Below are 13,010 nucleotides of genomic sequence, written 5' to 3'. Positions count from 1 at the left end.
TTTGTCCATTGGGCTGCCCTGGGTCTTGGTTGCTGTGCACAGGCTTCTCTCTAGTTATGGCGGGCGGCGGCTATTCTTCTTGCAGTGCATATCCCATGTGCCCTGTGTTGCCAGGTGAATTCTTAACCACTGGACCACCAGGCAGGTCCAAGGCCAGATATTTCTGAGTGGTCTCACCAAGGCTGACTTCCTGTCGTTCATCAGACTAAAGAGTTTCTGGGATTTGAAATGAGGTTTGCGAATGTTGAGCCCAGAAGAGAGAGATTAAGGCTGCGTTTGGAACCCTCTAAGGTTTTACTCGAATTTAGAATCAGCAAGGATATTAGCACCTGGGAAGCAGGCTGCTCCTTGGCTCCCTCCTCTCCTCTTATCTGTCTAATTCCTTCACACCGAGCCTGGCTGCTCAGAGAATGCTGCTGGCCTGAACTGGAGTCAGGGGCACAAGAAATGAATGCATTTGTTCATCTCTTGGTTCATTCAGGGCTTCTGCGTGCTGAGCACGGTGCTGCTGGAGTAGTTTCAGGCCCCCAGTGGGAATTCCATGTGAAGGGAACTCCTGGAGTTGTGCCACTCAGCACAGGCCTGGACCCATACCCCTCCTTCACTGGAGCAGGACCCCCAGCTCATGGCAAACTGGAGGCTGACGATGGGCCCCAGGGGTACATACACTTGCTGCTGAGGAGACAGCTTCACAGGGGATCCAGGCTCAAGTCAGGGGGATTCAGCCCACCTCCTTCCATGACCTAGGGGAATGTCAGAGTCTAGGTGGAGCTGGCTAACCATCCCAACAATCTAGACTCTTAATTTCTTGACATTCCTGCAGCATTCCTATAATTCCAGCAATATTCACCTGCTCTGTATCATGGTCACCTTTTCCCCAGGGTCTCAGCCTGCTTTTTCCTTCAACTTCACTATCTCATTCCCTGTATTCTGCCCTGCCACCTTTCTCTGTTTTTTGAGACTCTACCAATCCCCCTTCCTGGCCCTTTTATTTCTGCTCTATAACTTCCCCACCCCCTCTAACTGCACCCACTGGTGGTATGAGGACAGTTGGACCCCTGGAGCTATGCTTTCCAGCATGTTCGATTCTTTGCACACTATGTCTTACCTCTACCCCTACCAGGGAAATCTCAGACTCAGATTCCTGGTTTCCAACTTTAGCTGAGTCCTCAGATCCTTTAAGATGACTAATGACACTGGAAGGAGGATAAGAAGGGTGAGAAGTGCAGTGGTGGGAACAGATGAGCTCAGTCAGACACAGAAGGAAGAAGGGTACATGCTCAGTACGTCAAATGTGGCAGGAAGGCTGGCTGGAATGAGAACTGAGAAAAGGTCATTGGGATTGACCATTACGTCTCTGATGACCTTGGAAGGGAGGTGGTACTATTTCTGCAGAGGGTAAATGCAGAAAGCAGACTGCAGCAGGCTGAGGAGTGAATGAGAGGTGAGGAAGCAGATACATGAAAGGAACTTCTTTAAAGGAATTTGGCTGGGAAGAGGAGGAGAGTTATTAACAGCCTGAGTAGAAGTGAGGTTCTGAGTGCTGGAGGCAGATGAACCTGAAGTGAGTCCTAGTTTCATCACTTGGCAATTGCTTCAGCTTGGGAATGAATAGCACAGAATTCCTTGAAGCCTCAGTTTCCTCATCTCTAAATGGAGAAGGTATCTCATACTTTGTTGGGTTGGTGCGAGGATTAACCAAGATAAGGCAGACAAATCATCATGCACTTGGCATATAGTAGGTACCCAGATCACCACCTTTGTCATATTTGCAGGATGGGAAGTAGCCAGCAGAGAAGGAAAAATGAAAGATTCTGGAAGGGGAGGTAATTGGCAAGGCATGTCCAAGTTGGGTGGGAGAGATGAGGTCAACCTCCAAGAAGGAAGAGCAACAATTCTTCTGAGACCAGGAGGATATGAAAGGATAGGGGAAGATGCATATCAAATTTTGATAGGCAGGGGTCTGGAAGTTGTGATCTGAGAATGATGTTGCCCTTCTGCAGTTCTCTGGGCTTCCTCTCCACCAGACCAATCAACTATTTGAAGAAAGATTCCAGTCCATAAATTAGCTGAACACCAGTGTTTTTTCACGTGGTGTGGTTTCACACAAACACCTGAGGGATCCTTCTAATATATTAAAGTGTCTTTTGAAGTGTGGACCCAGAACTGAGCCTAAACATTTCAGATACGGCCTTGCCCTGTGACAAGCCCAGAGGGGCCCCATCTCCATCTCTAGACACTTGTGACTCTGCCAACACTGCCAAAGGCTGTTCAGTCTTCCAGATGCTGGGTCAGCTCTTGGTTTACAGTCAAACAAAATCTCTAGGTCAGTTTCCCACACAGCACCATTGAGATGGGATTCCTTCTTCTTTTGTCATTTTTTCCCCCTTTTAACCACTAAGTACAAGACTCTACTTTGATTCCTGTAAAATCTTATCTTCATTTTGACCCATCCTTCTAGTCTTTCGCATTCAGTTCCCCTGGCCCCAGAGGTGGAAGTTATATCTCAGACCCGTCAGGTGACTCAACCCCATCAACACAAAGAGTCCTTGTTAGTTGCAGCCAAATGGCTCTGATTTCCCTGGGGACAGCCCGGGACTGTGCAAAGATACCTCTGGGTCTTCTGAATGCCCATGAGGATGTGCTCACCTGGGCCAGGATATGTAAGACTTCTTTGGAGAAGTGGGCCCCTCCCTGCGAACTTGAGACACAGCTTTCAGAAAAGGTTGCGAGTAACATCTACTTTCGAGTTCAAAACCACTCTTGGTAAATGAAACTAATTGTACAGAAAAGTCAATACAAATACACACTCTTCCTGGTATCAAATGGAGGCAAGATTTCCAGACAGAACCTACTGGTGCTCAGTAAATGCTGAATAAACTGAGAATGAATAAGTGAGCCAACAAAAGGATGAAACATAAATGTGGATGATTTTGAAGCCCCCACTGATGTCAGCTATGGTTTGCTGGTCACACACACTTGCTGTATGGTGGGGAGGAGAGTGGCCCTAGGGTAGGGATAGTACTGCCCAACATACAGACCTCAAGGACATGGTGCCCAGGGGATCAAAGAGCTGTCTGGGGGCAGAGGAGTGGGCTCTGGGAACAACTGGTTTTTCCCCAGGTCTTCTGGCATCTTGTTTGCTCCCCCATGGGCATTTTGTGCTGCCCTCTCTCCCCAATCTCATCATGGATCCTGGAAAGAGCTGGGGTGAAGAGTAATGCAAAATGAAACAGCCATTTTGAAAAGCCAGCTGTTTACTCCTACATTTCCAAGAAACCTTTGATGTAAAACCAGTTCTTGGGAAGCTCCACGTGAGTCACAGTTATCGCTGCTTTCATCAGCACAGAGTGCAAGGGACGGAGGGAGTTGGGAAGAAACAAATGCAGTTGTCCTCGTTTTAGAGAGAGGTAAACTGAGGCAGAGGCTCAGCGAGGGAGTGGGAGGTGACAGGGCAGACAAAGGCACCACTGTTGCTATTTCCAAAGGTCTACCTGCAACTCCCCATGCCCTGGCCCACATGGAGTACAGCAAAACCTCGGCATCTCTTCCAGGAGGCAAACGTGGGGATTTGGAAACCAGCTTCTTCCAAGACACAAATGCAGGAAGCAGGATCCCAGCTTCTCTTGATTGTTTTTTATTTTGTTTTGGTAATTGACATGAAATGAAACATAATTCTTATCTTCCCTATTAGTAATGGGCTTCCCTCACGGCTCAGATGAAAAAGAATCTGCCTGCAATGCAGGAGACCCTGGTTCGATCCCTGGGTTGGGAAGATCCCCTGGAGAAGGGAATGGCTACTCACTCCAGTGTTCTTGCCTAGTGAATTCCAAGGACAGAGGAGTCTGGTGGGCTACAGTCCATGGGATTTGCATATTAATAAACTCCTTGAAGGCACGAATGGTATCTTCTTCATCTCTGTGACAACCGATGGCCCTTAGAGCAGTCCCTTATATATAACAGATGTGTAATAAATATTTTTAAAATAGTAATGATGACCATAAGTGCTTTTCTCACTCAGAAATATTCAAGCTCATATTTTATTACTATTTACTGAGCTCCTATCAAATGCCAACCAGCATTTTAAGCACTTTGAAAATGTTAAGCAGTGAGTAAGGAGGTTGAGTTTCTTCCCTAAGATGGTTGCCTTTTGTTAGTGACCAACCAATGTGGCTACAGCTCTCCTGAGCTGCAGAAGGAGCTCTGGGATCCAACAACCTTGTGTGGAAATCCACAGTTCACTTATTCATATCAAATGATAGTGAAATACATTAAGAAACTCTTCCTACTTTATTTTCTTCACTAAGAAAGCTGCTATTGTGTAATCTCAGCTGAGATGGGGTCAACTAGGGACACAGCTCCTTTGCCTGTTCTCTGGCTCCCTGGGAGTTTCCTCGGACGTTTCTGTGGATCTAATGCCATCATAAGTCCAGCTGTCCTTGAGAAGTTGAGGTGGGATTTGAGTCCTTACTCTTGAAGAACAGTGACCCCTGAATGATCAGGACAGATAGCGATGGGGAAGGTTTCCCTAGGTGGTCCCAGGCCATTTCTTAGCGTTTGTAACAGGAAGAAATTACACATACAGCTGATACAAATGGAATGAATTATTCTTTTTCCCAGTGGCCCTTGTTACCAAACTGAACTCGAGTCTGCTTGCCAAGCAGCAAAGCCAATTTACTGACACCAGGTTGTGATGGAGGAAAGTACAGTATTTATTGCAGGCACCAAGCAAGGAGAAAAGGCAGCTCATGCTCAGAAGACCCTAACTCCCTGATGGCTTTCAGGAAAGGTTTTTAGGCAACATTTGTGGGGAGGGCTGCAGTGTACATGACTTTCTTCTGATTGGTTGGTGGTGAGGTAACAGGGTGGTGTTCCAGGAATCTCAATCATCACACTTCTGGTTCCAACCAGTCTGGGGTTTCAGCTCATAGTTACCATTCTCCACCTTGGGAAGGGAGAGTGGGGGATGGGAGGGGAGGAGGGTCTCAGGGTCTGCAAAACAAGATTGTTATGTATATCCCCTGAGGAGGAACTTGGGCTCTGTTTTATAATCATTACTTTTCTTGCTTGACTGCTTTTCCTTTGTTTCTGCATTCTCTCATTCCTTGTGCCTACTTTTTGGAAGTCAGTGAAGGCTAGGAGGCTATCAAGGCTTTTTCTAAAACTAAGACATGGGGAACACATGGGGCTTCTGTACCTGGGAAGCCCCCACAGGGTCCTTCTCAGTTTCAATCCCCCCCCATTTTCTTTGATACTCCTCAACCCTGAGGGGATCAGGGAGGTTGGACAGGAAAGAGGAGCCCCATCTAGGGCCCAAGAGTGGACTCTTGTCTAACACTCAGAAATGAATCATCCAAGCAGCTACACGTGCTGACAAAGTAAGAGACTTTATTGGAAAGGAGCACCCAGGCAGAGAGTAGGAGGGTGAGGGAACCCAGGACAATTGCTCTGCCACGTGGCTCCTAGTCTCAGCTTTTATGGTAATGGGGTTAGTTTCCAGGTTGCCTCCAGCCAGTTATCTTGCTTGGTTCACAGTCTGACTCAGGGTCCTTCCTGGTGGCATGCATCTCTCAGCCAAGATAGATTCCAACAAGAAGGACTCTGGGAGGTTGGCCATCTGCTCCCTCTTTCAGCCCCTCCCAAATTCTCCAGTTTAGTTTTCAGGCAGCAGCACCTATTCCTTATTGGGACCTCCTGTCGTGAGATAACTCAGGCAAGCAGGCCTGGCCAATGCAGATAGTTTCTGTCAACAGCTCCCTAACAGAGGACCAGGAAAGGGAATAAAGTTTTGGACAGAGAGGTTAATCAGTAACTCAGCAGGGGAACTCAGTTTTAGGGGAACTAGGTTTCACCCTCACTGGCAGCCCCAGCAATAGGGCAGTCCCTGAGAGGGGCTTTGGTCTGTCCCATCATGGGTTACCTATCCAGTAAAGACTTCTAGTGTCCCCCAGTAGCCACTTTAGTTTTCTTCCTTAGTAACATACACCCAATATTTAGCTGGCACGCAGAGTGAAGAGTCTTCCAGTCTCTTGCTGATTGTGTCTCCGTCTGCACGAGGTTATAAGTGAACGTGTGGTGTGTGGGGGTGGGAGGGTTGAGGGAGCAGGGAAGAGATACTGTGAGGAACACGCCCAACACTGAGGCTGATAAGATGAGATAAAGTGGTACTGGGTTCTTGACAACCTCCTGAAGCCTAAGTCGAGACTTCCTTTATGTGAGAAAGAAAGAGATTTCTGTCTGGTTTTAACCGTTTGGGGGTGGAGGGTGGGGTCATTACAAACTGAATCTAAGTCTTGCTGGCACCTGGTTAGGGCATGAGGCTGCTTGTCCCACTGGATGTTTGAAGACTTCAGCAAGGCGCACACTTCCTCCAAGAATTATCTTCCACGTCAGAGGGGAGATCCAGATCACCATTCCCCATAGCTGCTGCCATCAGCTCAAAACAATCTCAGGAAGGATTCTTGAAGGGATCCTGGGAGAGAAAACCTCACTATGGTCCAAAAATTCTGCATGACCAAAGCAAGTCTCTCAGTGTCTCCTTTTCAAGAGTGTGTTTCCGAAAGCACATGATTACATGGTTGTGAGGGTGGGAGGGGAAGGATTTTAAAAATCAGTGAGAAAATGGCAGCATTTTAGACTCCCAGCTCTCCACCTGAGCTTCTGTTATTGCTTCACTCTGCTTTTCTTTCCCTCCGCTTTACCTGAAAAAACACATTGTCTCTGATTGCTAGAAATCAGTTTACACATCAGTCAGCTAGCAGTCAGATCTCTTTCAATTGAAAGTGAAATAAATTCTTATTCAAAGGGACCTAAACACAAAGTAATAATTTATCAGTTCATCTAACCAGCAAGTCCGGGGGCTCCACAAGCAGCTGGATTCAGGACTGCATCCTCAGTACTATCTCTCAGCTTTGCTTTTCTCTACAAGGCTGCCCAGGCTTCCCTGGTGGCTCAGATGGTAAAGAATCTGCCTGCAATGTGGAAGACTTCGGTTGGATACCTGGGCTGGGAACATCCCCTGGGGGATGAAATGGCAACCCACTCCAGTATTCTTGCCTGGAAAATTCCATGGACAGAGGAGCCTGGTGGGTTACAATCCATAGGGTTTCAAAGAATCAGTCATGACTGAAGCGACTTAGCACACATGTACAAGGCTCCCCCTCCCCAGGTAGTGGCAAGAGGGCCAAAGGAGCCAAAGGACCACCTGGTTCCAGCCAAGCCAGCCCGGTGGAAGGCCAAACACTCCTTTTCAATAGTTTAGTAAAAATCCTGGGACTAACTCTATAGCATTAGATCATTGATTGAAAAAGCAAAAGAGTTTCAGAAAAACATCTATTTCTGCTTTATTGACTATGCCAAACCCTTTGACTGTGTGGATCACAATAAACTCTGGAAAATTCTGAAAGAGATGGGAATAGTAGATCACCTGACCTGTCCCCTGAGAAATCTGTATGCAGGTCAGGAAGCAACAGTTAGAACTGGACATGGAACAACAGACTGATTCCAAATAGGAAAAAGAGTATGTCAAGGCTGTATATTGTCACTCAGCTTATTTAACTTATATGCAGAGTACATCATAAGAAACGCTGGGCTGGATGAAGCACAAGCTGGAATCAAGATTGCCGGGAGAAATATCAATCACCTCAGATATGCAGATGACACCACCCTTATGGCAGAAAGTGAAGAGGAACTACAGAGCCTCTTGATGAAAGTGAAAGAGGAGAGTGAAAAAGTTGGCTTAAAGCTCAACATTCAGAAAACGAAGATCATGGCATCCTGTCCCGTCACTTCATGGCAAATAGATGGGGAAACAGTGGAAACAGTGGCTGACTTTATTTTTTTGGGCTCCAAAATCACTGCAGATGGTGACTGCAGCCATGAAATTAAAAGACGCTTACTCCTTGGAAGAAAAGTTATGACCAACCTAGACAGCATATTCAAAAGCAGAGACATTACTTTGCCAACAAAGGTCCATCTAGTCAAGGCTATGGTTTTTCCAGTAGTCATGTATGGATGTGACAGTTGGACTATAAAGAAAGCTGAGCACCAAAGAATTGATGCTTTTGAACTGTGGTGTTGGAGAAGACTCTTGAGAGCCCCTTGGACTGCAAGGAGATCCAACCACTCCATCTAAAGGAAATCAGTCCTGAATATTCATTGGAAGGACTGATGTTGAAGCTGAAACTCCAATACTTTGGCCACCTGATGCAAGAGCTGACTCATTTGAAAAGACCTTGATGCTGGGAAAGATTGAAGGCAGGAGGAGAAGGGGACAACAGAGGATGAGATGGTTGGATGGCATCACCGACTCAATGGACATGAGTTTGAGTAAACTCTGGGAGTTGGTGATGGACAGGGAGGCCTGGCGTGCTGCAGTCCATGGGGTTGCAAAGAGTCAGACACTACTGAGAGACTGCACTGAACTGAACTGAAAGCTAAGGGGTGGGGCAGCAGCCTTGAACTAAGTATAAGCCTGTCTTCTGAATGTTAATTGCTTATTTGAAATCAAGGCCAATCTCCCTGGATCCAAGAGGTAGATGTACAGAGCAGTTAGATAGGGTGAGGGGCCTGTGCTGGGAGGCACCCAAGGGGAATCCCAGCTCCCTGAAGTTCCAGCCCAGTGAGAAGGGCAGTAGGTCTCACTTCACTGGCTGGGCCTGGAGCACAGCTGTGAGCATCACAACCACCGTCCCCAGCCCAGCCCTGCCTAGGGATTGGAGGCCTCAGGGAAGTTCCCACAGGCCCTCTTCAAGGTCCATGCTGGGGCCCCCCACCTTCAGAAGTGCACTGTTTGCCTCTGAAAGTTGCCCCAGCCCAAATATATGGATGTAAGGATCAGAAAGGCAGCCTTGGTCCCCCTCTCCCAAGGAAATCACCCCCAATGTCATCCTATGTCACTGTCACCTTCTGAAACAGGCATTCTCTCGGCTGGCACTGCCAAGGAGCCAGCTGACACTTAGGCCTGCCCTTTAGGGGACTTGCACAAGGTTGGCAGGACTCTCTGTCACTGTATCAACCCCACCCCGCCACCCCCAGATAAAATGACCAAATCTGCCCTTGGGTCAAGAGCACAGGAGCTGCGTGAGTGGGAAATGGCCAAGATGGCAGCTCTGCTGCCTCTGCAAACCTCTGTGGGCTAGAGAACACAGGCAGGTTCACTTATACACCTGGCCAGGTCTCCCCCTCTCACCTGCCCAGGTGGGCCCTGGGAGAGTAGGGGCTGAGCCAAACCTGAGAGGGCCTCGCCTAGGAAAAGGCACTTTTTCCCTTCTGCTTGCCACCTTGGGTGCTTGGGCAACTGCACTTAGAAACTGGATTGGGAATTTAGGTTTTTCTGCAGTTTGGGGCTAAGAATCGAGGACAGGTCTTTGTATTCACAGCACAACATTCTCTCCTAACATTTCTTTTTTTTAATTTATTTTAAATTAAAGGATAATTGCTTTAAAATATTGTGTTGGTTTCTGCCATACATCAATATGATATGTATGTATGCCATAAAACAGCTTAGGTAAACCTATGTCCCCTCCCTCTTGAAACTCCCTCCCACCTCCCACCCCAACCCAGCCCTCTAGGTTGTCAGAGAGCCCGGGTTTGAGTTCCCTGAGTCATAGAGCAAATTCCCGCTGGCTATCTGTACTATATACGGTAGAGTATAAGTTTCCGTGTTACTCTCTATTTGTCCTACCCTCTCCTCCCACCACCACCATCCACTTGCCCCATGTCCATAAGTGTGTTCTCTATGTCTGCATCTCCATTGCTGCCCTGCAAATATTCATCTCCCAGAAAAATTAGGACTGTGGACCCTCCCAGGTCTAACCTAGAGGAGAGGAGATATGTTCTCTTGGAATAAATTAAAAATAATACTGATTTTTAAAAACCAAGACCAAAAGTCTCTCAACATTTAAACTTTACAGACTAAAAGAATCTCAGCCTCAGGGTTAAACATAACAAACAACATACAGTAACAAATATTAAAAATATTATAACACCAAGGGATCATACACAGCATCAGAAGTTTGCTGAGGCCACCATTTAATTAAACCAAGTTGAACATATGGCTTTGGTTACATGTGGTTCCAGGCCAGAGGCACAAAAGCCAGCATTTGCAGGAAGGTCGGGAGGAAAAGCTGCCAGTGCAGACGCTGGAGCCAAGGAGTAGCCTTCCCCAACCCCACTTTAATGCCCCAGATTCCAGTGCCTCCACCTTGGGGTGCATGCAGCACCCACCCTTCTCTTCACTCCTGCACTGACCCCACTTATGATGCTGTCCTTGCAAACCTATGAGCTCCTCCAAAGCATGGATGTGGCCCTGTGCGTTTTAGAATCCATGTGAGCTTGTGGCGAGAATGAATGAGTGAATGAATAATCAAGCAGAAATAAATGGAGGGACACAGAGGGGAAAGGGAGCTCTAACCAGGGAAACTTTCTCTTTCCTAGAAAATCCTTGATGAATCTAGAGAGAGTTGGCTGAACAAAAGGTGATCAAGAATCCTGCCATATTATTTAACTTATTAAGTTATTTAAAAGATGAGAAAGTGATCAGGAGCTAGATTGGAAGGAGTAGAGATCCACTAAGTTCTTTTAAGCATGGTAGGATTTATTTTAAGACCACACATAGAAAAGGAAGTAAGGGCCATAGACCAAATGACAGATCTAATGGTGACCTGGGACAAACCACACAGGATCTCTGGAGAGCCCAATAGATGTAGTGCAGGAACCAAGAGTCCTAAGAAAATGACGCTCCGTCATCTTGTCAGCTGAGCAGCAGGCTCCATCCATCCTTGCCTTCATGCTTCATCAGTGGGGCAACTTGGGGACTCCTCTGCCCCTGCTCTTCCTGCTGTTTATTTACACATCTGTTGCTTCAGGACCCCAAATCCCTGCTTTGTCTCTGTCTCCTTTACTAACAAGTGTTCCCTCAAAGTCTCCTTGTCAAGTTTGCCAAGATAGAGGATTTCATTGTGTCACTGGGCTGAGCCTTCAACTGGCTCACCAACCAGAAGTGGGCAGCTGCTTGGATCCAGGGTGATGGGGTCATGGGTATGACTCTGTGTGGGGTGGCAGAAGTTCTTGGCAGGGACTGAAAGTGTAGCAGGTGTCCTGAGGACCGGAGCCCCCAGCCCCTGATCATAGCTGTGACATGATTAAAGTGTGAGCAGGGAAGGGCAGAGATTACTTGGAGTTAACGTGTTGAGTTTGTATCCTTTTGACAGTTCTAGTCTGTTTCTGACAATCACAGAGATTTCTTTTACTCTGCAAAGTTGGTGAGTACATATCCCTAGTTCCCCCTGATGCCATGTGTGTGCTTCACTTGGGTCAAAGAATCAATGGTGGGTGCTTAGTATGCCTTCCAAGCTGATCATGGATTGGTGGGGGCTGTAGAGGAAGAAAAAGTGAAAGTGAAAGTGGAGAGTGAAAAAGTTGGCTTAAAGCTCAACATTCAGAAAACGAAGATCATGGCATCCAGTCCCATCACTTCATGGGAAATAGGTGGGGAAACAGTGGAAACAGTGTTAGACTTTATTTTTTTGGGCTCCAAAATCACTGCAGTTGGTGACTGCAGCCATGAAATTAAAAGACGCTTACTCCTTGGAAGGAAAGTTATGACCAACCTAGATAGCATATTGAAAAGCAGAGACATTACTTTGCCAACAAAGGTCCGTCACAGTCTATGGTTTTTCCTGTGGTCATGTATGGATGTGAGAGTTGGACTGTGAAGAAAGCTGAGCGCCGAAGAATTGATGCTTTTGAACTGTGGTGTTGGAGAAGACTCTTGAGAGCCCCTTGGACTGCAAGGAGATCCAACCAGTCCATTCTGAAGGAGATCAGCCCTGGGATTTCTTTGGAAGGAATGATGCCAAAGCTGAAACTCCAGTCCTTTGGCCACCTCATGCGAAGAGCTGACTCATTGGAAAAGACTCTGATGCTGGGAGGGATTGGGGGCAGGAGGAGAAGGGGATGACAGAGGATGAGATGGCTGGATGGCATCACTGACTCGATGGACATGAGTCTGGGTGAACTCCCGGAGTTGGTGATGGACAGGGAGGCCTGGCGTGCTGCGATTCAAGGGGTCGCAAAGAGTCGGACACGACTGAGCGACTGAACTGAACTGAACTGTAGAGAAAGAGGAACCTGAGTCTTGACAGATGATGAATATGTGCCCATGATTTTCATTTATTTTAGGGGAAAATTTAGAGGGGTGACAAAGCTGATTTTTAGAGGACATAGGATCAAAGATTTTGTGCACTCAGAACAAAAAGGAATGCTGATGTAAGAATGCAAAGTTAGATACAAAACTGGTCAATGTTACAGTCACTGGTTACAGGGGCAACAAAACTGTAATCTTTGGGGTTATATTTTCCCCGACCAGATAGAAGTCATTTGCATTACTATGAAACAGAAAAGTCATTTACATTTTAACAGTTTCTACACACTCTCATCTAATTTTACAATATTATGCCTTTCCAGACTCTGATTAATAGTAAATAGTCAAAGTTACCTTCCCCTGAGAGCCAGGTGACCCCAGATGGGCTCATTAGACATTGCTTTTATTTGATATCAAAAGTTTTTTGCCCCTCCCCTAGAAAGTTTTAATCATTAGTCTTTTTTTTTTTTTTAATCATTATTCTTAACAGGGAGAAACATCAACAACATTTTGCTTCAATGGGTACTGAAGAAGGGAAAATGATAGTGAATGGGGAGGCCAAATGCTCAAAGTGTGGGGCACAAGGGTTCTCTACCTGGCTTGGCAGCTCACCAGCAGGGTGACCTTAAATTTGACTGCGCTGGCTCTCAGTGTTCTTGTCTATAACATGGGATATGAGGACTGTACATTTTGCAGGACGTTGTACTAAACGTCATTTTTGAAATTAAACACACACACACACACACACAAGAAACCCCCGCATCCCTCCCTTGCCACCACCCCCACCTTCATCACCTGTACTAATTAATCCAGAGAGAGAAAGAGGAAGGGGAGAACAGACGCAAAGCAATATCCTGGGAGAAGA

At 46.7% G+C, this 13,010-nt stretch overlaps 1 long non-coding RNA gene across 2 annotated transcripts in view; it reads left to right on the top strand.

The window, feature by feature from the left end:
- Positions 1–13,010, top strand: part of LOC112448447 (uncharacterized) — a 172,259-nt gene that overhangs the window by 35,089 nt on the left and 124,160 nt on the right. The window lies entirely within an intron of this gene.

Source organism: Bos taurus, chromosome 10 (assembly GCF_002263795.3).
Source record: "Bos taurus isolate L1 Dominette 01449 registration number 42190680 breed Hereford chromosome 10, ARS-UCD2.0, whole genome shotgun sequence".
NCBI lineage: Eukaryota > Metazoa > Chordata > Mammalia > Artiodactyla > Bovidae > Bos > Bos taurus.
The sequence above is the reverse complement of the archived record's forward strand: the minus strand, read 5'-3'. Positions and strand labels throughout refer to the sequence as shown.